Source organism: Augochlora pura, chromosome 7 (assembly GCF_028453695.1).
Source record: "Augochlora pura isolate Apur16 chromosome 7, APUR_v2.2.1, whole genome shotgun sequence".
Taxonomy (NCBI): Eukaryota; Metazoa; Arthropoda; class Insecta; order Hymenoptera; family Halictidae; genus Augochlora; species Augochlora pura.
In genome coordinates, this window is record NC_135778.1 from 27,649,068 (window position 1) to 27,675,066 (window position 25,999).

Genomic DNA, 25,999 nt, shown 5'->3' on the forward strand with positions numbered 1-25,999 from the left:
TCCACGTTGAATGAATAGTTGAAACCTAGCTCGGAGAGCGAATGCATTTTTCAAAGGGAATATAGCGTATTTGGTCAGGGATGATGCACTGCGCCGACTTCACGGCTGAATTTCTCTTTTGCTCGATGATGACGGTTGCATCGCGTGGTGCGTCATACTAACCAGAAAGTAACCTAACTGCCATAGTTACGTAAAGAATGATCGCGTGATTTCTTTTCAAGTGATCGCGATTTTTGGACGCGAAACTTGCGAACTTCTCCGACTCGGTGTGGCGCGAGTATATTTTTTAAGGGAAAACGAGTTAGGTAGGCTTGAGGTAGAGGCTTTAAGCTTTGAAATTAGTGGAAGTTTATGGTTGCACGATTTTTTTTGGCAGGGTTATGGCGGAGTGAATGTTATCGATTTTGGAGATCCGAGAATTTCTAACATTTTTAAGGGAAAAATGTATGATTGGTTTTTGAATTGGTGTAGCATAGAAAAAATTGTTAGGTGAACAGGAGCTACGGTATTCGAAAGTAGAGAAATCCAGCATTAAAATGGCGGAAGGATCATCCTCGAGCGATTTTTTGCCATGAAATTACGATAGTTTAAATATCGTTCAGTTTTGGGTATTGCGAGGTCAAGTGGGATTTCGAGCGATCAAGCTTGCTCCCACTTTTTCTCTTATAAAACAGCGACAAAAAATAGTAGACCAATTTTTTTTTATAACATTGTAGAGAGGAAACTTCGATCTATAAAATTATATTAAATTAAAGCACCAACAAAATTTTTCAACGATTCGAGAGATTTATGAATTCTTACCATTTTTAGAGCAAAATTCCCCTTCAGTTTTCGACGCGATAAATCATAAAAAATATGCTATAGCAAAATGATCACACTTAGTACACACTTTTAAAGTATAAACTTCAAACTTTAAAACGAGCCAAAATAGATCTCCGCACGATTTTTTCTCCCAATACTACAGCATTTTAAAAATCACTAAGATCGTCACGAGTTTGGTTATAATTTCTACATATTTTCTGCTCGTCTTTATCGAATAAATAGATCGAGAAATATATTCAAATAATCCTCCATCGAATAAACAAAATTCGAGTTAAAAGAATTCATTCAGGCAATAATCTTCGATCAACATTTATTCGCAACAATACGAATAATGGAGAGCTCAGCTAATTAAAGGGCGGCGCTCGACCTGGAGGTGGGGCGAATATTTTCATCCCCGTTGGCTGAACTTCAGGGAAAATGCGATTCCTTCTAGCAGGACGGGCGCATTATATTTAGTTTTAATCCGTTCCATCTTCGCGTGGCTGCGATTGCCGCATGGCGGACTCTCTTCCCTTTGAGACCATTTTTCACTCCCGTGCGCTTCAATTACCCTCGCCCTAAATACCATCGAAACACCCGGAAGAGGTTCGGAGATTCTTCAAGAACTTCCGTCGATTCTTTCGAATGCATATGCGTATAAGTCGTCAATACATATGTGTATAACTCGTTGATATATGCAGGTGTAACTCGTCAATATAGGTATACGTATATATAGGTATAACTCATTGATATGGATGGGTATAACTCGTCAATATATTAAGTTGTCCCATAAGTTTCTTCCGCGCTACGCTATGAGTGACTCTAAGTGGCTGTATTTATATAAATATGCAGGCTTATCTCGTAGCCGTTTATGGCATCGGTTTCAGTCATCCCAGAGCTCTTTCAAAGTACGTTTCGTTGGTGACAAAGTGTCTTTTAAAATTTTCTCTGCACCGCTCAATATGGAGAGCCAAAGGAAGCATTTGCGACATGTTGTGCTTCATTGCTTTAAGAAAGGCAATAGTGCAAAGGACACTGCAGACAAGATTTGCACCGTTTACAGGACTGGTACTACGACTATTAGGACCGTCCGCAATTGGTTTAAAAAATTTAGAGCTGGAAATTTCGAGTTGAGAGATGAAGACCGCAACGGCCGTCCAGCAACGACGGATATTGACATTAACAAGACTGTGCTCACTGAAAATGGGCGATATAGTGTGCCTGAGATAATGGACACCACTAATATTCCCAGAACAACGGTGCATAATCATTTACTCAAGATGGGATACGTGAATCGTTACGAAGTTTGTCTTCCAAACCAATTCACGAAGGCCGACCTCATGAACCGCGTCTCCACGTGCGATATGCTTCAACAGCGGCACGAAACAAATCCTTTTTTAAAGAGCCAAGTCACTGGAGACGAGACTTGGATTTTATATGAAAATGTGCCTCGAAAACGCACTTGGTCCAAGGAAAATTGATCTCGAACTGTTGCGAAGCCAGGACTTAGTCCGAAGAAAGTTCTTTCGCGCATTTGGTGGGACTGGAAAGGTGTAGCGTACTACGAGCTCCTTCCAAAAGGTGAAACGATCGATTCTGCAAAATATTGCAATCGACTCGATAAATTGAAAGCCGCCGTAGCCGAAAAAACGGGCAGAATTGGCGTACCGACGAGGCGTCGTTTTTGATCGCGACAACGCGAGACCTTGTGTCGCGTTGGCCGTAAGACAAGAAACTCTTCCAGTTTGATTGGGACGTTCTACCCGATCCTCCTAACTCCCCGGACCTTGCCCCAGCCGATTATTACTTGTTTCTCTCGTTAAACAATTCTCTCCGTGATAAATGTGAGAAATCCGAAAGCGAAATGAAAACGCAGCTCGATGAATATTTTGCAAGTCTGAACTGTTTTGGAAAGAGAGCGTAACGAGGCTTCCTGAGAGATGGAAAAAAGGTGATAGAACAGAGCGGTTTGTATATTACACAATAAATCAATCTTAAACAACAAACGTCTATTGATTTCGTATCTAAGAAAAGAAAGGAACTTAAGGGACAATTTAATATAAAATCTGATAAAGTCGTCGCATTTCGATTGAAAAATGAAATTTGAATGAAAATAATCTTGTGTAAGAATATCCGTAAGGACTTGGTAGAAATAATATTAATACTTAGTAGAAATAATGGAAAAATAGAAAGAGCAAAATATACGGGGCTTCCTGAACGATGGAAGAAGGTAATAGAGCAAAATGGTTCATATATAACCCAATAAATCAACCTTGGACAACAAATATCGTCTATCGATTTCGCATTAAAAAAAGGAAGAAACTTATGGGACATCCTAATATACATATACGTATATAACTGCTCCCCTTCGAACTGAAATAAGTGCGAGTTTTCTCGCGAGCGTCTTGCGAGGGGCTCACAGTCGCTTCTTCGAAGGATCGGCCGGATGTCTCTTTATGCGTCTTCGGGGCAAGCGTCGTTTCCGTAGTCGCGTGGGTAAATATTTCACACTCGGATGTTTGCTGTGCGTTTGCGTCACGGCATTGTTCAGCGGAAAGAGGCGAGCGGTGGAGTAACCGAGGGGCGGAACACTTGAAAGTATGCAGCTAGTTTCCGATTCTTCTTTATTACTTCTTCAAGATACTATTTCAGAAGTCTTGCAAGAAATGTATGAAACGTTGAAATCGTACGAAACCGGAGGATTTCGCGAACTTATAATGCGCGAATACCGCGAACTGCTAGATTGCAGAATTTTACAAAATTGGAACAGAGGTGCAGGAGAAATTCCAAGTTGCTGCGCCAAGTCTCCACTTAGGTATTTGCTTTCCAATGAAAGATCGTAGATGTTTTGGTGTATAAATGTTTGTAGGTGTATTAATGAGCCAGTAATGTGAATGAAAACTTTTGAAGACGTTGGTGGTGGTTGTTGTTTGAATATAAATTGTTGAATGAACTGTAAGTGCGCTGTTCGATAAAATGATGGTATGCAGGAATGGTGGATGAAGTTTAACCAACTTTGACTGACGATGTTAACGCGGAAAATGATCGTAGGACGATGACTCTTTTTTTAAATTAAAGCTCGAAACTTCTATTTTTAGGTGAGTTATATAGATTTTAAAGTTGATGCATCCTTATCCGTGCAGCTTTTGTGACGACTACATTGATAAATGTGAGACCGTGATTGTCGTCCTAAAAATATCCTAGTTTCACAAAATGCAAGGAATTTAGCAAATTTTATTTGAGAATCCCATGTACAGTGAAATAAGGTTCTATCCTTCCTCTTTTATTTAAACAAAGTAAAACTAGGTTGCGATATTTTTTCGCAAAGTTACGGTACTTTGAAGTGACCCTTGTCAAACCTGGCTATTTCCACTATGACAAACATGACTATACGTGTAAATAGTTCCAGTAACGTGGCTACGATAAACATAAAATTAACAAATACTATTTTAAAACAGAAGTTTCAAGTTTTGATCTAAAAAAAAAGAGTCACCACCCTGCAATAATTCTTCACGAAGCTACCATCAATCAAATTCGTCGAATTTCGAGCATCGTGCCCAAGACTATCAAATTTCCGCTTCTTTATATGCACCCGCGTGTCCGTCCGGTTGCAATAAACAAATATTCTCGATTTTGTTGAAAACAATGTTGACGCACCGCGTAGCAATCCGATGGCTTGCCAATTCCCCGAGAACGGCGGACAGCCCGTCGTCAGGATTTCGCGGGAGCTGATACGAACTGATGGCTGCTCAGCGGTGAGCATTAATGGGTCTTCGTAACTAGCGTTACCTTATTACCAGTGGCGCCATAATTAACTTCTCGGGGCGTACTTAGTTTCCAGGTCTCTGGGGGCCGTAGGATTATTCGATGGCCGGGGTGTCAGGTTTACCGGTGCGAACCGATACTCCGGCCTGATCCCGGCCGCGCAATCCCGCGTCCGACAGCCAATGATCGAACACGCTCATTTGCCAACTGGCGTTCCCGAATTGTTTCGAAAATACGGGAGAGCGCCAGACCGCTGTCAAGTATATTCCGCCGTGTCACCGAGGGAAGTAATTACTCCGGCTGCCTTGAGGGATTCGAGGACGCAATTTTCGGCTCGCGCGGGGCACCCCGACCGCCCGCGGAAATATCGCAAGATCGTCGTTTCTGCTCAATGGCCACGCGCGAAAGCTCTCCTGTCGATACCCGGCCGGATCGGCCGCCATCTTCGAAATCCCGTTCACACCGAGACCTTTCACATTTTTCAACCTTTCGCGAATCTTTCAGTGGCCGATCGTGGACCGGGTTAGGCTCGCCCTCGTGATTCGCTTAGCAACTTTCTCATTAACGCGGAACAGCTGTCTGATTGCATTAGGAACTGTTCGATTAAATTAGGAGCGGCCAGGTTAAGACAGAACTTTCCCGGTTGGATTAGGATCGTTCTGATTAACTTGCGATCATCGTGACTGAAGCGGGAGACAAGTGATATTGAAATAGGAGTTGTCTGATATTAAAATGGGTTCCGACTGATATTTAAATATGGATTGTCTGATGTTAAAAATAGGAACTGTAAAAAGTATACGATTGAGTCTGGATGATATTAGGATCTGTCTGATAATAAAATAGGGAATGTCTGATTAAAGCAGAAATCACCTGATATTAAAGACCTGTCAGGTATTAAAATAGAACCTGTAAGGTATTGAAATAAAAGTATTCTGATATTAAAAACTGACTGATTTTGAAAGGAGCATCTATGATTAATATAAAGACCGAATGATATTAAAATAAGATTTGTCACATTAAAATAGAGCCTGTCTGATGCTATGATGTGTCTGATATTAAAGTAGAAACTGTCTGATCTTATAAACAAGCTTGCCCAATATTAGGAGCTGTCTGATAACAAAATAGAAACTCTATAATTAAAACAGGCATTGTCTGATATTAAAATAGAAGTTGTCTGATATTAGGACCTGCCTAATATTAAAAGAGGGCCTCTCTAATTACAAGAGAGACTGTACACTTTTAAAGTAGGACCTGTCTGATATTATAATCGAGCCTGTCTGATTACCAGAGCCCGTCTGATATTAACATGGGACTTACCCAATATTAAACTAGGACCTGCCTGATTAAGATAGAGCCTGTCTGATACTAAGATATGTCTGATATTAAATTATGACCTCTCTGATACTTAAATAGGAGTTAGCTGATTAATACAAAACATGTCTGAATAATTCAGGCCCTGTTCTAGTCACGATGACACCATTCTACTTAAATTAGGACCGTTTTAGTTACAGTAGAACCCTACTGATTTATTTTATGCCCCATCTTGCTGCAATAGCGGGACTATCATTAATATATTAAGACGCGTCTAATTACCAATCTGACTCTTAAAACAAGACTTTCTTGACTATGTCAGAGTTTTGCAGAATAATTAGAAACCTCCCTAAACATGGTAACACCTACTCAAACCATGTTAAACTCATACGAATCAATGTCTAAGTTACATCTACGATAATTAATTACAACTCGATCTCCATCTTATCTTTAACCTCGATTAAAGAATCAATGTTCCTACCTTAAGCGAGTACATAGTAATTTGTATCCGACTTTGTGGCATTTCGAATCGAAACCGTGCCAGCATTGAAATAACCTAAAATGCAACCCCGTTAAACGTCAACGCGGCATGGACGTTTCGGTTCTTTTTTCCGCGACGTCTATTTTTAGCGGAGAATTGATTTAAAATTTCAATCTGTGCGACGGCGCTGCGTTAATTGCGTATTCAAATGGATTTGTCGTTCCCGATTGGACGCCTCTCGGCAAATCCGCCGGCTCATCGATATTCCATAAACATTCCAATTAATGCTAATTTTTCCATAACGTTAATGGTAATTGGAGGCGGTGCACACGCGGCGTCTACGGGCCGCGCGGCCCCGGTTCTCCGCGTAGGCCCGTCGCCGCGCGACCGGACGCGGAACAACAAACCGGCCGACCGAAAATAAGCACTTATTTTTCAAGCAAACACGACCCGCTGAGCATGGGGCAGCTGCCAGAGGAAACACGCGTTTATTCGCGTCGCAGATTCCCGATGAAATATTTCGGCGCTTCTACGCGCACGCGATCGTTTCACGATGTCGTAATTTTGTGGGAAAAATCGCATGCTGATCGCTATTATCTTGTTTTAAAGCTGGAAGCCTCCCCTTTTGAACCAGGTGTCGAAAATTGCATAACAATTTCCTTTAGGTATTTTCTGAAGCGAAAACTATAAGCTAGTTCATCCCATGAAATTTCGCTTATGACTTTCGAAAAATAGGTGACATTAACATTATCGTAACTCTACGGAAAAAAAATCGTATGGTGATCACTATTATCTTGATTTAAAGCTCGAAGCCTCCCCTTTCGAACGAGTCATCGAAAATTGCTTAACGATTCTGTTTAGGCGTTTCCTGAAGCGAAAATTACCACCTATTTCGATCACGCGAAATTCCGCTTCACTTTATATTCGGAGACCAGGTGATTTTCACGTTATCGTAAGTCCATGGAAAAAAAATCGTATGGTGATCACTCTTATCTTCTTTTAAAGCGGAAGGTCTCCCCTTTCGAACGAGTCATCGAAAATTGCTTTACAATTTTCTTTAGGTGTTATCTGAAGCGAATAATACAAGCTAATTCGATCACGCGATATTCCGCTTCACTTTATATTCGGAAATTAGGTGATTTTCGCATTAGCGTAATTCTGTGGGACAAAATCGTATCGCGATCACTCTTATCTTCTTTTAAAGCCGAAGGTCTCGCCTTTCGAAACAGGGGAGAAAATAGTGAAATTCCGCTTCACCTTATATTCGGAAATTAGGTGATTTTCGCATTAGCGTAATTCTGTGGGAAAAAATCGTATGGTGATCATACTTAACTTGTAAAGCTGAAACTCTCCCCTTTCTCGCTCTCTCCGACTGTAACTAGCGTGCAGACACTAAACGTGACCATAAAATGAACATATGCCGCCGCAAATTGCGAATAATTGTCCCGCCTATATGACTTTCCACTCGCGACTCCATTCCGAAAAATGCTTCGTAATCAAGCGCGTCTCCGACCGGTGAGAAATTTTTTGCAGAGATAAATATAGCACGGATTTGTAGCTCAAAGTCGCAGCTTTCGAATGACATATCGGAAACTGTTTTACGCTTTTTTTAACTGTTTTATAAAGCAGAAAGAAGGGAGAAGTACGATCGCAGAAAATAATACTTATAAGAATATCCATGAACTAGATGATGTTCGAGCTTTTGTAATTACGTGACAAAAAATCGCAAGAAGATGAGTATTATATCAATTTAAAGCTCTACCTTCTACTTTCGATTATCATAGTTCGTTTTTCTCTAGCAATTGTTATTAATGACATATCGAGTCAAATGTTGACCATACATTTGTTGCATAAAATGTTAGGAATTCTCACGTTCATAAAATCAATCGTATTTACACGACTATAATTCTGTAAAAAATACTCGTACGATCATAATTTTCAACTCATTTTAAAGCTAAAAGCTTCTACTTTTACAACCTGTAGCTGTGTTTCCCCGAAAAAATTCGTCAACAATATACCGAGGCGAAAACTGGAGATACGTTTGCCCTTAGATATGCTAAAAACGCTGCAAAATCAAAGCTCTGCAGAATCATTGGCAAATTGGTATCGCGACTCGAATTACCATAAGTTTAAAGGTTAAAATCTCCTCTTTCCAACGACCCAACGAAACTCTCTCTACGATCGTCCGTAGCTGTTTCATGGATAAGAAATTAGGTACATGTTCGATCCGAGAAAATTCCACTCGACTGCACTCAACACGGTTTCCAACTATAATGAGGATATGGAAGCGGGCCACTCGAGGCGATACTAACCGCGATCATAAAACGAAGATATCTCCGCAAATTGGGAAATAGTTCTCGCGTCTGCTCGCGACCGCGCGTCGTTACTATGCATCGCTGTCTTCGTCAAATTTGTAGAGATTAAGCAAGCACACCGCGAATACCGCTGTCGAGAACACCTGCTGGAAATTACAGCGCTGCTACGCCAGAGTCGTTGATACAGAACAATTTCCGTTCGGGAGTAAACAATTGTAATTATCCAACTCGAATTTTATAGACGGGTCGTAGCAGCATTTATTAGACGCCGATGCGATATGAAAAGTAAACGCAGACTAGCGTGTTAGCATTCGGTGAGATCTGAGTTACATTATTAGCTTCGCACTTAGTTTTCAGAAGTGAATAGCTTCGGGGATAATTTAGAATCTTGAGCGATAATTTTAGACTTATTCAAATTAATTTTGGGCCTGTTAGATTAATTCAGAACCTTGAGGAATAACTCAAGTCCTTCAAGAATAATTTAGGACCTCCTGAAATAATTTAGGTCCTTCTGGTACAATTGAGGTCTTTTAGATATAATTTAGGATCTTAAGGATATTATATATAATATATAAGAATAATAGAGAATTATATATAAGAATAATTCAGGACCCGCAAGAATAATTTAAGAACCTGTTAAAATCATATAAGATCTTTAGGTCCTCGTGGAATAATTCAGAACCCGCAAGAATAATTTAAGAACCTGTTGAAATGATATAAGATCTTTAGGTATAATTTAGGATCTTCTACAATAACTTAGGACCAATTAAAATACTTTAAAACCTTCCTAAAAAACAGAAGACTTTTTTCCTTAAATCGAGGACCACCTTCATAAAATTAGGACCTTTAAATTAGAATAGGACACGGCTAATTAATTTAACACCTGTTCCGGCTACAATAGGCCATGCTATTTAAAACATGACCTATCCAACTAAAATAAGAGCTGCTTAATCGAATTCGAAGCTTTCCAACTAAAACAGACTTGTCCTAACTAAACTAAGACCAGCCTGAAATCAGTAATAGGGTAAAATTTCCACTCGTTAATAAACAACGGTCCTTCTCCGCAATCCGAGTCCCGCAGACAGTTCGGAAGGTGTTACACGGCCCCTTCGGAAGAGGATTCCAAAGAAAGTTAAACAAAGACGCAATTTGCACCGGAGATAGCACGCCCTTAAGAAAGCAAATTAAAATATGCACGACCGGCGTCGGTCAACGTGGCTATAGGGGCCACTGGACTCGCTTTTATCTCATTCCTTCTCCGACTGCTCGTTGGCAAAACTGAAACTGGGTCAGTGTATACTCAGCTGATCACGTACCACGACGACGGGAACAGGCTCACACACACGCGCGCGATTACAACGAAATCGACGAAAGAATATCGTCGTATTGCGTACGACGTTCGCTGGGGATTACCAAACCGTCGAGCGATACTAATCACTCAGTGTTACGTAACACGTCAGATAACGTATGATACTTCTTCCGCGTCGCGCTACAGCGGTCCTCGCATTTGCTAGAGGAATTATTTAGGAACTTCTAGATTAGTGTAGGATCTTAGAGATTGATTTCGGATCTCTTAAAGATCAGTTTGCGTCCTTCAAGATTAATTTAGGACTTTCGAGATTAATTCAGGAACCTATAGCTTAATTTAGCACTTTCAAAATTAATTTAGGACCTTCAAGACTAATTTAGAATCTTCAAGATTGATTTAGGGTCATCAAGATTAATTTAGAACCTTTAAAATTAATATAGGACGTTCAAGATTAATTTAGAACCTTCAAGATTAATTTAGAACCTTCAAGATTAATTTAGAACCTCCAAGATTAATTTAGAACCTTCAAAATTGATTTAGGACGTTCAAGATTAATTTAGGAACTTCCAGATTAGTTTAGAGGCTTTAAATTTAATGTAGGAACATTCAGGTTAATTTAGGACCTACAAGAATGAATCAGGTCCTTCCAAACTAATTTAGGTCCTCGTGCAATGATTGAGGTATTTTAAGTATAATTTAGTATCTGAGAAAATAATTCAGATCCTTTAGGAATAATTTAGGACCTCGAGTAATAATTATGGAACTTTCAAAATAATTTAGGGCCTCGCAGACCAATTTTGAGACATCGAAGTGTAATTTAGGAAATTCCAGAATAGCTCTGGTCCTCCTGCAATGATTGAGGTCCTTCAGGTATAATTTAGGATCTGCTGGAATAATTCTTCTGACTACAGAAAATTTTGGAACCCCATATACCGTAGACTTTCGAAACCCGACTCGAACCCAAGAAAAATAACCAGCCGGAATACAACCCGAGAAGAATACCTGACCCGTCTCGGACCCCAGAAAAATACCTGTCCATCCCTAGTATTTACCGATCGGCCTCGGCCGAGCTTTCTATTACGAGCGAAGCTTTCGGCGGTTCTTAACAACGGCCACGGAAACAATTTAGAATTCGGTCTCTCGGAACTTGGCACGACCCCACGATTCCTACGAATCCACGGTTCCCGGGAGCTCGCCGTGAAACGCTCTGAGTCCCGAGAGCCAATGACCAGAGACTGCTCAGGTGTAGGTCACGCTGAGGTTGTTTCTCGCGACGAAATTAGTTGAACGTTTCCGCGAGCTGCGCTGGCAGCCAAGTTAAATCAGTTTTCGGGATACAATGTAGTTTTGGACCCAATTACGCCCGGATCCAGCCAATTCCGGAAATGATTAGGTTGCGTGGCGCGCGTGCATCCAGGTGACTAAGACGCGCATCGATCTGTGATTAGGCAAATCTCCGAACAGTTTTCCGTAGGTTCGTTCAGGATCTATTAATATGACTAGGAAATGTCAAAAGGATCGGACCAGTCCAGCCTTTAATAATAAATAAGTAAATATTGCTTAATTAGAGCGTATTTTTGAGCTATTGTAACACTTTATTCGAAGCTTAACTTTGGCAATTATTTATCAACAAATGAAAGCAGATACTTAAACAAAAATATCCCCTTATTTATATCAGTGTTATACTAAAATAACTTTGAAGTGTCAAAAGGTCCAGTCCAGTCCATCATTTAAAAATAAATTAATAAACATAGCCTAACTAGAGCAAACTGTCAGCTATTGCAACACTTCATTCGAATCCCAATTTTGGCTATTATCTATTAACAAATGAAAGCAGATACTTAAACAAAAAAATTCCTTTAACTATATCAACATTATACTAAAATAACCATGAAGTGTTAAAAGGGTCAGACCAGTTCATTGTTTAAAATTAAATTAGCACACATAATAGGTAACAGGAACAATTCACAGTCGTAGAAATTTACATCACAGCGAAACAGGTGAATCATTTCGTAGCGCTAACAAAGCCCTCAGGACAATGCGGACAAAGGTCACCGTTCTCTTGGTAACGAGTCCTGTCGCCTCGCTCCAGCTTCCCTAAAATGACCCCAAATTGTGTCCCTGCGACGGTGCAGGAACGCTATCGGAACGACGGTAGCCGCGAGCCATGCGTTTTCTTCCGACGCCGAACGTCGCCGCTCGCTTTTTCCCGCCCGAGCAGCTGTTGCTCTTCACATTGCCGCCGCAATAGCTGGCCACGTTTCCCGCCTCGCGCCTTTCCCATGCGACACGACCAGCTGACTGTCATCATACCCGGTCGAACATCGTCGTAAGCGAGCATCGAGGGTCGGCCTGGAACGGGACCGCGACACCCTCGCGCGGCCGCTGACCGATTTCACGCGGGAACTTTTGTCACGATGATGAACGGGCTTGTGTCGTGGCACGCGGGGCGCGCGCCATCGACAGGAATAGAACGACTTTTCGAGCCGACCAGATGCTCCGCACCACGAATTCTTCCGATCGGAATTATCCGGGTTTCGAAGTGGCTCGCACGGGCAAACTCGGCGCGATAAATTTCCGATTTTCGACAGCCGATATTCGGGCCGCTGCAGTTTCCGTGGGAAAAAAAATCGCGCCCCGATAAATCGTGGCTCGTTTTAGAGCGCGCAGCCTCTCCCCTTTCGAACGAGTCGTCGAAAATTGCTCCACGATCTTTTTTGCGTGTTTTGCGATGCGAAAACTACAAACCAGTTCGGTCACGCGAGATTCCGTTTCACTTTATATTCGGAGAATAGGAGATTTTCACGGTATAGTAATTCCGTGGGAAAAAATCGTACGGTGATCAGTCTTAACTTGTTTTAAAGCTGAAAGCCTGCTCTTTCAATCCAGGTGTCGACAATTGCTTTACGATTTTCTTTAGGCGTTTTTCGAAGCGAAAACTATAGACGCGAAATTTTGCTTCACTTTATGATTTTCGAAACCAGGTTATATTCGCGTTATAGTTATTCTATGGGAAAAAATCGTATTTTGATCATTCTTATCTTGTTGTAAAGTTGAAAGTCTCCCCTTTTGAACTAGTCATCAACAATTGTTCTACGATTTCCTGTACCTCTAGAATAAAATAAAAACAGGAAAGAAATCGATCACCAAAATCTCGCGAGAATTCGACGAAATCAGAAAATATATTCGGACACGGTTGAGTTTTGGAATTAGGTCCGCGTTAAGTCCTGATTAGATTAGATTTCGATCAGGTCAGGGTTAGGCTTAGATTTAAGATTCGTTTGGTATCGGGTCTAGGTCAGGCCTAATTTCGATTTCTATCACGGCCTGGTTAGATCTAGGTTGCCTGTAGGACGAATTTATTGGAGTTACGGAGCTGTAATAGTCCAGCGGTGATTTAGCATATTACCTAGAATTTCATATTAAATCGTGGCAAGTGTGTCTGCCGCGGCTCACAGTGGTCCGGATTGGCGCAAGGTGTGCCGTGGCCCTATAACTCGTCATTCGTAAGAGGTATAAAAGCTAAATTTAAATTGATCAATGAAATAATGACAGATTATGGATTAATTAAGAAAAAATACATTAATTTTATTACTGTTATTATTATTATTATTATTATTGTTGTTGTTATTAATATTCTAATTCTAATTACAACTATTAGTATTATATTTCTAACTATTTAATTATTAAATATAACGCCTCTGGATCTAATTCCTTATTCTTTTTAGTACACGATTTGAGTCGAATGGTGGACATGTACGGATCTGATGTCAAAAGGAGACGATATAGTATATCTCAATTTGTTTCTATCCTAGAATTTTTTCGGGTGTTTCGTGTTCTAATTTGTTTAAAATCTTTATGTCGTGCTTCAAGAGTTTCCTCAGAAAGTTGTCCTATTGGTACTAATGCATATTGAATAATGTCAGCTCCGTGAATTAATCATTTATGTACGGAAGGTGGCATGTAATACCACTCATATAAGTTTGTACATAATATTTTGCTGTATTTTGTGTATATTCTTCAAATTTGTATATATCTATTTTATGAATTGATGATTACCTGCAACAAAGTACGGATTCCCTAAATTAATAATAATAAAATAATTAATAATAAATAATATTAATAATAATGTTATCAATAATTAATTAGTCTTATCGAAATCGTAACATAGTAAGTGTTATAATCTAAACAGTTCCTTCGAATAAGGCGGATGTTTAGCTCTTCTCTTCACGGAGTTTCGAGATAGGCGCGCTGACGCGTCCAACGTTAGGAACTTTAAACAAGTGTAATTTGAAAAGGTGGACGAAGGTGGAATAGTTTCTTTTTTAGCCGTTTAGAGGAAGCTGTCCTGAATATATTCCAATTTGTCACAGGCTGGGATTCGTTGGGACTTGCTAGATATTCTCTACCGAAAATAAAAAATTTTAAGAATTTGTAACAGTTTATTTGACAACATTTTCCCAGCACATTTTTTGTGAAAATTATTATTACAGGAATGAATTTTAATCGCAAAAGGATCCCCTTTAATGCAAAAAAGTTTGGAATCAAAATATTAAATGGTTACGTCACAACATCGAAAAAAGACATGCAGTTATTTTTGACGAAAACCACTATTCTTAGGAAGTCCGACTTTAAACCATTATTTCTATTACAAAATTGTATTAAATCATGCAAACATTTTTATTTTCGAGGTTGGTAGACATTTAAGAAGTAATATGCGAAAGTTCATTTTTTGGTCAAATGGCACACCTTGCGTCAATCCGGACCACTGTGCGGCGTAGCGAACGTTTATCGTAAATATCAAGTCCATTAGCATGCCATCAATATGTATTCCACCGTGTAACAACAAGTGCAACGAGTCTCGAACTCCTCTGATGGGCATTAACGTCTGAAAATGATTACGGCACACTCTGCACGGGCAAAGTAACGATCATAAATTTAAGGCGACGCGTTTTAATTTCACTGTACGTTGAATTTTATGACCGTTCTTCATTATTTTACTTCGTTTAGGTTTCAAAGCGAACGCATACCTCCCGCTCATTTGATTAAAGACACTATTCTGATGAATGTCCAGTGTTCATATATGACCATATGCAAGTTCAAACTTTTCATTTGTTTTCGAATTAAGGACATAGGTATTTTTATTAAAAAATTTCTGTAGGTTCGTTCACGATCTATTAAATTAACTGTGAAATGTCAAAAGGGTCGGACGCGTACGTTGTTTAAAAATAAATTAGAAAATACTGCCTTATTAGAGCAGAATTTCAGGTAGTGAAACGCTTTGTTCGAACCTCAACTTTGGCTATTATTTATCGAGATATGAAAGCAGATGTGTGAACAAAAAAAAAATACCCTTAGTTACATCAACATTATACTAAAATAACCATGTAGTGCTAAAAGGCCAAGACCATTCCCTTGTTTAAAAATGAATTAGTAAACATTGCCTAATTAATGCGAAATTTCAGCTATTGCAACACTTTATTCGAACCTCAAGTTTGGCTATTATTTATCAACAAATGAAAGCAAATAATTAAACAAAAAAAATTCCCTCAACTATATTAACCTTATACCAAAACAACCTTGTAGTGCTAAAAGGACCAGACCGCTTGCTTGTTCAAAAATAAATTGATAAACATCGCCCAATTAGTGAAAATCTCAGCTACTGCAGCACTCCATGCACTCCTAAACTCGCATCGATCATCGCGTCAGTGCATCATCGTCGCACTACATTTCACCACTTTCTTCCTACCGATCTCTATCTTTCGTCAGCTACCGCGTTACCCAATCCAACAACAGGTCCGACGAGCCCAGCTCCTCCATCGACCACTAAACTCGGAAAATGATTAGAACACGCCCGGCCGTGTACATATCGCGTCCAAGGTCCCGGGTAGCCGCTAACACGTTGAAAAAACGCGTATCCGGCGCGTCGTTTATCATGTTTGCACAATTGTCGCGGTACGTGGAAAACAGCTGTTTCATCCCGGCCGCGTGTCATCATCGGCACTTCTTTGTGCGCGCGGAAAGCATTGGTAGGGGATAGAAAGGAACGGAGGGTATCTCTGTCGGTGGGGGGACAGAGCGGCGGCAACAATAGAGAGCCGCGGCGCGTCTTCGTGTGCGCGGCTCTTTGCAGCGTCGTCTATATTCCACGGCGGAAAAACGTTTCCGAATTGCGGACGCCCGGGGCGGTGTCACTTTCAAATTATCCAACGAACTGTCACACGCACGCCGCCCGGAGACTACTCCGCGACATTTCGTTCGCGAAGGAATCGCGCGCGAACGTTTCGACGTCGGTTCCACGCGATTAGAGTCGACGCTCCGGATAAATTCGAGGCGGAACCGATGAAATTTCGATATGGTGTCGGGGCCGAGGGGCCATGGGGCAGACTGTAGGACTCGGGGGGCGATTCTATCGACGCTGATTTAAGGGGCCGACGGTTTCGCGTGGCTCGAGAAGAGCCGGCCGGATTATTGGGCGCGGATCAAACGTCTAAATCAACGAGATAAAAGTCTCTGGCTCGAAGTTTACGGGCAGAAGTTGTTCGTTGATTGTATGACAGCGGTTTTGCGGCGATAAGATCTTGCATTTAATAGAAATGCTTGGGACTGGGCTCAACTTTTTCAGATGAAGTCGATGTTTTTTGCGAGTAAATAGAACGTTGTATGCCCTTCAAAAATAAGTAATTGGACATTGATTTGCTCGGAGATAATTAAACACTGATTTATTTCGAAATAACTGAATATCTAAAATAAAATAGCTAAATATTCACTTATATAAAAATATCTGTACGCTGACTTCTTTGAAATTCATTAAATACTGACTTCTTTAAAACTAATTGAATATTTGCTGCTTGAAATTCGATAGGTGATCGTTTATCCCCTTGCACTATAACAACGAGTCAGACTCGTGACACAGGTTCCACGCAAGCTCTGCTAAGTTAATAAATTATTAATTCCTTCCGTATCGAAATTAAATTGAATTCTTTTGTTATCAAAGCTTAGAAACAGCAGTGATTAAAAACAATACAGAAAACAAAAATTATCTGGTGCTATTAAGAAAAATATTGAGAACAAAAATAACTGAAAAATAACTGAATAATGACCCATTTAAAAAGAATTGAACATTGGCTTCTCTCAAATTAATTAAATACTCGTTTCATTAAAAGTAATTGAATACATCTTCAAAAATAATTGAATATTTCTTCAAACATGATTAAATACTTCTTCAAAGTAATTTTATACTTCTTTAAAAATAATTTAAGACTTCTCTTAAAATAATTAACCACCGATTTCTTCCCAATTAATTAAATCCCGACTTCAAAAGTAATACCACATCTCCCACTTTAAATCAATATATTAGAAAAAATATGTTACACGACTTACATTTCTAACAGTTCCTAAATCGAAACTTCGACAACGCGAGAAATTACCTCCGAACGTAATACAACAATTCCACCGATACTTCATTATCGCCGTACGACCGTCAAGTGTTAAGTAAACAATCGTGAAAGATCCCCGATCGAAGCGGGCGCAATTCAGCGATTATTACCGTGTGAAAGTGGTCGTAGATCGGTCGTCCCGTCGAATCCAAAAATATTTCCCGCAGTCTGCGTGCTATAGTGGCCTTGCGACAGCGTCGATCGATACCGAGGAAGCCTAATGCCCACGGAGCTGATGATTCCTCATAATCGTTGAACACGTACCCCCGGCAAAATAAGGCTCGCGTTGTCCCCGACGTCGAATCGATTCTCCGTCAACGTTTACGACAATCGACCGAACGGACGGCTTTATCGCGTTATACCGGGGCTCCATAGGAGCCTGTTACTCTTCCCACGGGGCGAAAGTAGATACGGTGTGATCGTCGGTACTCCAAAAAAGGAAAGATCGTTCGCAGGGTCGAGAAACTAGGATCAGCTAGGAGAGCCCTTCCTTCCGCCGCTTGCATCGTCGCGCGTTACCTTTCCACAGTTTATAGAACTCCGACGCGGTCGCCGGTGCTAGCTCGCTGTCAACCGGAGCACTTTGGCAGTTTGGCAGAGAAGCTGCCTAAGCCCGAATCGTAGTACCAGCCACTTAAGATCAATCTCCGCGGAGAGAGGAAGCTCTGTCGAGCGTAATCGCAGAAGCGGGGATGATTGATTCATGATCTTAATAGAGTTCACTGGCTCCTTCGGAGACACTGCCGGGCAACGTTCACCTCGGGGTTCGCCGAACCGCGGTTCCGAAAACTGGCCGAAGCTCGATCGAGCAGATATCGTGATAAATATAAAACTCGATCACAGCGAGATAATGGAACGTGTTTTGCAAAGAACAATGCTGGAAATTGAAGCATTCTATCAAACTGGAGCAACGTGGTGAAGGCACGTAGGATTTATGAACGTTTACGATAAACGTTCTACACAGTGCACTTTGTCCACATTCGCTTTAAACGAGAAGAATGAACTTATTTTTGAACATAGAGCAGCGGCGTGCGTTCGTCGGAAACCTTGACTGTCGATAATTCCGGCGATCGAGAGGTCCGATTAAGGTCTCAGACGCTTCGAGATTCTCTTATCTGCGATATCCCATCGGCATTATCGTGTCGAATCGTTATCGATTCGTTTCGCAAGCCGCTTGTCCCATTATTTTCCTCGAAATCGCGCCGTTCAGAATTCAAGTGGCCCACTTGGCCGATTCACCTGGAGACTTCCACCGTTCTCGGAATGATTTCAGTTTTCGTCGTGACGTAGATGGCAAGGTTTCATTCTAATGAAGCTTCTCGGCGCAAGGATGATGGAAAGTGGCTTTGGATCATCGGCCAAATTTGTTGCGAACTGTCTACAATGTTGATGCTGGCAGCCAAGATCAACGATTGACAATGTAGCGGATTTAGGTGGTGCTGTGTCATAGGTAGATAGGTGGATCATCTTGCAACCGGCGGGATTGCAGTCTGGCTAGAGAAGGAGATTGCGTTCTGAATCGTTGATAGGTAGGATTAGGAGGACAAGGTGGTCGTCTTGATGCCGTAGTCATGTTCACGTCTCAGACATTTTGATATCTTAGTGATTTTATCGTGGCAATCATTTTGGTGTCTCAGTCTGTGTGACGTCTTTGTTAGCTTGATATCGTAGTTACTGTGATGTCTCTGTCATCTTGGCATCTCAGTCAGCGTGACGTCTTAGTTATTGTAATATTTTAGTCATCGCCACCTCTCAGTAATATTCATGCCTCGGTTGTATTGATGTTTCAGTTATCATCATATCTCAGTTATCTTGATATTTCAGTCACTGTGACGTATCAGACATTATGATGTCTTAAACTGTGACGTATCAGCCATTATGATGTCTTTGTCACTGTGACGTCTCAGTCATCACCACGTCTAAGTCATCTTGATATTTCAGTCACCGTGAAGTCTCAGTTGTATTGACGTTTCAGCCCTCGTCAGGTCTCAGACAACTTGATATCTCAATTATCATGACATCTTAATCATCTTGATATCTCAGTCATCTTGATATCTTAATCATCTTGATATCTCAATCATAGTAAAGTCTTAAATCTCGAATTGACGTCTCAATTATCTCGATATCTCAGTCATCTCGACATCTCAGTTTCTGGACACTTGAATCACCTATACATCTCTTCGAAAAAACAGTATCAGTATAGGGCTCGAAGACCTGATCCCTAATCTAAGGACTACTTTAAAGAAGACACTTTCATTCTCAATCCTTGATCGAGAAGATCCATGTACACAGATTGCTTTGAACACATGATTACTATGAAGAGTCCTAAAACATGAGATCACCAAACATGAAATCGTCAAACATGAAACTATCGAGAAGACTCCATCAAAGAAGAATCACCTCTTATTCTTTATCCTCGCAGAACAGGGTCTCCAATAACATGATTTTGAGTGGAACATTGCCAAGACGAACAGTCACCAAGACAGTAGACCATTTTCTGATAGAACATGGAAACGCGACGCAAGCAGATAAAATGCTTCAAAGAGTTAGCTGTCACTCTTAATTTTTGATCAACAAGGTCCAAGTACGTTGACTTTGTTTTTAACATAAATTGACTGGGACAAAGGCCCCTTAAGGCGGTAAACTAACTAACCGTTCCAAGACCAAGGAAACATGGTACTGGAAAGTTGAATCTTTCGAGCTGTCATTCTTAATCCTTGAAGAACGAGGTTCTGGGCTAACGTTATTGTGAATGGAACATTGCCAAGACGTACAGTCCTTAGGACGGTAGAATATAGGTCCTACTCGGTCATCGGAACAGAAGACTGGGAAATTGAATGCTTAAGAGAAGCAGTGGCTTGACATTTTCTATGCTTAAAGAATGGGGTGTATATTAACCCTTTGCACTCGATGCTGTTCTAACTGTAAATCTGTAACAATTTTTCTGGTTTATAGTATTTCCATTTTATGTAAATTTTACTGTAAATTTGTAACAATTTTTCTGGCTTATAGTATTTACATTTTATGTGAATTTTATTGTAAATCTATAACAATTTTTCTGGCTTATAGTATCTCCATTTTATGCAGCAATGTATTGCATATGAAATTAGTCTTTATGACTCGTAATAACAGTTTCACTTTGAACTATTCTTTAAATATAAACTTTGTTAGTGTACACATGATTTTTGGAACGTGATAGAACAATTTTAGTGGTGCCTCAGAGTAGCCATTTGCGTGCAAAGGGTTAATATAACTTAAAGAGAGCATTGTCGAGATGAAGAGCAGAGAGTGCTTAAAACAGCAAAGTAGAACTTCTTAGGTTACGAATATATGGTATTAGGAGATTGAATACTTTAAAGAGGAAACTGTCAGAAGAAGATCTAAAGATCTAAAGAAGAAGATCTAGAGTGACAAGATTTCAAAGATTATTAAGAAGGGTTCTTAAAGCAGCAAACTATCTCCTAACTAAAACGTGAAGCTCGACTTCCTTGAGGTAGCAATTATCGTTCGTAATCTGTGAAAAAAGCTGTCAGTTTTAATCCTTGTTGGACAAGGTCTACATTAAATCATTAGAGAAAGAGATATAGAGAGAGTTTCGCCAGGACGAAGTGTCCTTAAAACAGAAGACTTGCATTATTAAAATTAGAAGCTTTAATTCTTTAATGCAGCAACTGTCTTAATCCTTGAAAAAGCAGCAGTCAGCCTAATCCTTGAAGGACAAGGTCTACACTAAACGACTTCGAAGAGAGTATTCCCAAGATGAGGATTCCCTGAAGCAGCAAACTAGGTTCCCAGCACCAGTAAAACATGATGCTAGAAGATAAAAACCTTCACAGAGGAAGAAGAACACGAAGGTACCAGAGACCGACTTTTGCGAGTAAGAAAGAACGATCACTCTCAACCCTCTAAAAACAGTATCTACCTAGCATCGTTTAGAATAGAGCACCGCCGAGACGTCCTTAAAACGTCAAACCGCGAAAGCCGTGGAACCCAGGAGACGGAATCCCATAAGCCGGAAGCAGTCGTTCGTAATCCACGAAAAAACAGGTTGCCGTTTCCAAGGCGAAAAGAACAATTGTCGTGTCGGCGTCATTACGAGGTGAACAGAGCCCGGTACAAGAACCGCTAAAGACAGCGAACTAGCTGCCGGCAGCGGGAAAATCACAACGCAGCACGGAATCGAGTGAGTCACTGGCACAGAACAAACTCCACTGTGAATGTTTGGTGATTAGCGCGGTGCATGAGGGCGCGGACGCGGCGGCGACGACGACGATGCAAGTGGCAGCTCCGAAGCGACTCCCGCAGGTAACGGCACAGGCACCGAGAGTCTCTCACCTCCAGAATCCGGAATCCGGCGGGTCCTGTCAGCGGTGACAGGCTGGGGTGCACGGGCTCGCGTCTACGTCAGGAGTTCTTGCCTGCGCACCAGTGAAGGGGACACCAGGGCTGTGGCATCCTCGCGCCCGGCGATCGAGGCAGCGGGACGCGATCGGCGATCTACGCGTCACGGGCAAACGATCGCGATCCGCTCGAGGTCGCGCGTACTGTCGGACTGAGAGCGGCGTCGAGCTGCCCTCCTGCGAACCCAGACCGTTGCGTCGCGAGCATGCTCTCTCTGTCTCTCGTGTTCCCGCTCCGCTCGGCTTCAGCGCGCTAGAGCCGTCCCGAGCCGAGTCGCACACGCCGTGTCCAACCTGGCCGAGCCGAGAACGCGGACTATCCTCGTCCCGACGACCCCTCCCCTCCTCCTCCTCCTTCCTCCTCCCTCCGCCTCTTATTTTTTTCCTTTCTTTGTCTCCGGGGGGGATGCACTCGCGGAGGCGGAATACATTTACGAGCACGCGGCAACTGCCGAGTTTCGCTGACTGCGGGAACGGAGGCCGTGCTTGACAATGGACTGGCGACGCCCGGTGTGCTCGAACCCGACCCTGCCGTGGGCGGACCGGCCGTGCTAACTCGATCAAGAGTCGTTTCCGGTGCCTCGAGGGCGCTCGCCTATCCGTGATTATTTCGGGAATCGCGAAACCCGCGTTCTAGGCTTCGATGGAAGTTATTGGACCTTGGTGGTGCTCGTTGGATATCAGTGGGCGTTGTGATCTCGCTGGATATCACTGGGCTTGGGTGGATGTTGTAGGATCTTATTGGATGTCGCTGGGCGTCACTGGACCCCGTTATTCATCACTGGACCTCGTTGCTCATTATTGGAACTTATTGGTCTTTATTGAACCTCGTTGGACTGTCCTGAACTTAATTAGTTTTCAGTGAACTTCATTGGTTCTTTTTCGATTTTACTGGTTTCCACTGAACTGATTGGTCCTTTTCGGACTTCATTAGTCCAAACTAAACGCCGGTTGATATCATTAAACGTCGCTGTACTTCATTTTATCTCGTAAATCTTCGCTGGAGCTCGATGAACGTTACTGGACTTCACTGGACCTCTTTTAACATCCCCGGACTTCGTTGGACCTCGTTGCACTTCACTGGACTTCCACAAGATCTAACAACTTCATTGATGATTTTTAGACCCCACTGACGATTCTTAGACTTCATTGTTTCCGATTCGAACCTTGTTAGACCTCCTCGAACCCTGATGGATCTCGTTGGATCCGATTGTCCCTAACTCAGGAAAACAATCCACATTGGCTCTTACTCGACCTTATCTACCCTCAGTAGGCCAGATTGGACCCCGCTGGACTTTCTTGGACCTCATTTAATCTACATTGGACCTTACTGTACCTCACAGGTCACACTCCACCTTAACAATTCCATTAACTCAAGAACCGAAATGCTAGAGGCAATCTTGTCGAGCACGTTCATTTCGCTGCCCCATAACCGCCATAATCTTTACAATCCCGTCTTATAAAAATTCCTGGACGTGGTTCAAGGGCACGCTAACAACTGCGGAAAGTTTCATAACGATACCTGAATCGGCCACTCCAAGCAAATATCCCCGATGCAGAGCCCCGTAGGAACGGTACTAAATTACCGACCGAGACCATTCTCTACTCCGACGAAGGGAAAAATAAACCCAGCCACGTACCACCGACATAATTGGCTTCCTAAATACACTACAAGGAAACGAGCAACGTCTAATTTGCAAGCGAAGTTTCCCGAGCAAACATCCATCCCTCGAGCAGCCGAATGCCGAATAAAATGTTCGGATCACGCGCGCAACCATTGGTCCGCGCGTGCTGCGAGCAAGCTCGCAAGATCCGACTGTTTGCTCGACGATGCCGAACGGCAACTGCACGCGGTCTGAGAGAACCCGCGGAGATGGTTCTCTCGCGGCAATTTGCGAGGAACAAGGGTACACACAGACCGAGTTCCGCGAGCAACGGGGACTGGAATATTGAAGAAATCGTCGGGGACGGAGGACGTAATTGAAAAGAAACGTCGCGCGGCCGCTCGCCCGTTTAAATAACTGATGCGGAACGAGACACGCGGGAGCGGGGAGCTCGTGTGGCGGAAAGGGAGAAGACGCCAGGAAATTACTATCCGGCCCGCCTGCTCTCTCGTGCCTTTTATGAAAATGGCCGCGTGCAACGATAACCGTTTCGCAACACGCGGGAGAAACAAACCATCAAGGAAATATTGCGAGCTCCGCAAATATTTGCTCTCGGGTCGAATCGATTTACGCGCGTCTAGAGAGACACGATTTTGGATGCCAGCCATCGGCCCCTTCCGCGCCGATCCGCAACCATGCCACGGTCACGTGGCCTCGCTGGAACACGCGTGGTTATCTGACATAACCAAGCCGCACAAGCCGGTTCCGGAGAGTGCACGTGTTAAATATAGTCGCGGCCGGCCACCGTGACTTCCAGCCTCGACGTCGCGCACAGTTCTTAGAGCGCTCGTCGGCCTCTTCTATTGATATGTTTGCGCAAACATGCGCGCACGAAATAACCAAAATTGCGGTCGATTTATTGCGCACTTCTCCACTCGAATCAATAAACGCACGAACAAATAAACGTAGTCCTGTCGGATGGATTTTTATACTCTGACTGTTGCGGATCGACACGGTGAGATTCAGAGGATATTATGAACGTGGTCGACGTTTATTGTGAACGAAATTTACAGGCTGTTTAAGTGTCATTTTGTCTATAATCGTACCTATAATAATTTTATTATATCCCGTTAGTTTCGTTATATTTATATCGACGAGAACGTGGATTCTAACAGACTCATGCCACGCGAGAATGTCTAAATATAATAATAATTTTTACTTTACGGTTAGAAGAAATTTATGTATGTTTTATACGTATAAATCTTGCGAGGATCGTCGTCAAAATCGAATTTGGCACGGGAAATATCTGCGATCGGGCTCGATTTAGACCAACCGAGCGAAATAAAATCTTCTTACACCGTTTCTGCTTCAATCGGCTGGAATCGTGGGCGATTGAAAGTGCATTGAGTAACGTCGGCGAAATTAGCGCCGACTGATTTTCCGCTGGTATTCCTTTGCGAGATTTCAATCGACGGAAACGATGCGAAAACGTCAAAGGCGCGGCTAGAATTATAACGAAATCAATACATTTCTGATTTACAATGCCAGCTGGCGTTCGTGCAGAGTCCCCGTCGCGACTCGCGCAATTTCAACCATGTTCATACAGGTGCAAACATATTTTTATAGAAGCCTAAGAGTATTTTCATGCGCGTTCAAACATTTTCAAGCGCGTTGAAACGTTTTTGTGTGCGTTTAAATGTCTTTATACGCGTTGAAAATTTTTCATATCCGTTCAAACATTTTCAAACACATCGAGACGTTTGTAAACGCGTGTTTAAACATGTTTACATGCGTAAATTGTTTTCGTACACGTTGGAACTTTTTCATATCCGTTCAAACATTTTCAAACGCATTAAAACATTTTCAAACGCATTAAAACATTTTCAAACACGTCCAAACATTTTCAAACGCGTTCAAACATTTTCAAACGCATTAAAACATTTTCAAATGCATTAAAACATTTTTGATCGCATTCAAACGTGTTGAAACGCTTTCAAATGAGTCTAAACATTTTCCAACACGTTCAAAAATTTTCGAACGCGTCGAAACGCGCGCTAGCAGCGATTCTCGCGACGTAAATGAAATCTCGAACTTTCCGCGCACCTGTGCGTTCGCGGAGGTAACAATAGAGGCCACGGTTAACTGGGAACACGAATTGTCCGACGAGATCTAGCGAGCTGCAGACAACGGGTCACGTCTGCCACCGAAAATTGCGACATCGTTGTGATCGTTACGCCAGGTCGAGAAAGTCGGTCGTTCCTGCGACGAGCCAGTGTCGGCGTCTTCGCCAGCCTTTCGGGATAAATGTAACGGATGAGAGCTGTGTTCAAGGCTGAGTAAGTCCTTTCAGAGGCCGGCTATCTCCCTTGCAATGCCAAGGGGGCAAGCGCCTGTACTATATTAAGCGAAAAGGGGACGGAACTGAGCATGACCGTCGCAGCGACTTCCTCGACGGGGAACGGTCAAGCTGCGGCGCAGGACGGTCCAACCGACCGATCTGGCTGGCCTAAAACCAATTAGGATACTTCACGGACGAGACATTCTTTCGAAGGAACAATGCCGCGATTTTTATTC

At 42.2% G+C, this 25,999-nt stretch overlaps 1 protein-coding gene across 10 annotated transcripts in view; it reads right to left on the reverse strand.

The window, feature by feature from the left end:
* Nucleotides 1-25,999, reverse strand: part of Dnc (phosphodiesterase dunce) — a 467,245-nt gene that overhangs the window by 222,914 nt on the left and 218,332 nt on the right. For 5 of the 10 annotated variants that reach the window (XM_078188074.1, XM_078188075.1, XM_078188073.1 and 2 more), the window contains exon 1: nucleotides 21,757-22,093. The exons of the other annotated variants lie outside the window; for them this stretch is intronic. The gene's annotated coding sequence lies outside the window, so the exon portion shown is untranslated. Of the gene's footprint in view, nucleotides 1-21,756; nucleotides 22,094-25,999 lie in introns of those variants that run through there. 10 annotated transcript variants of the gene reach the window in all.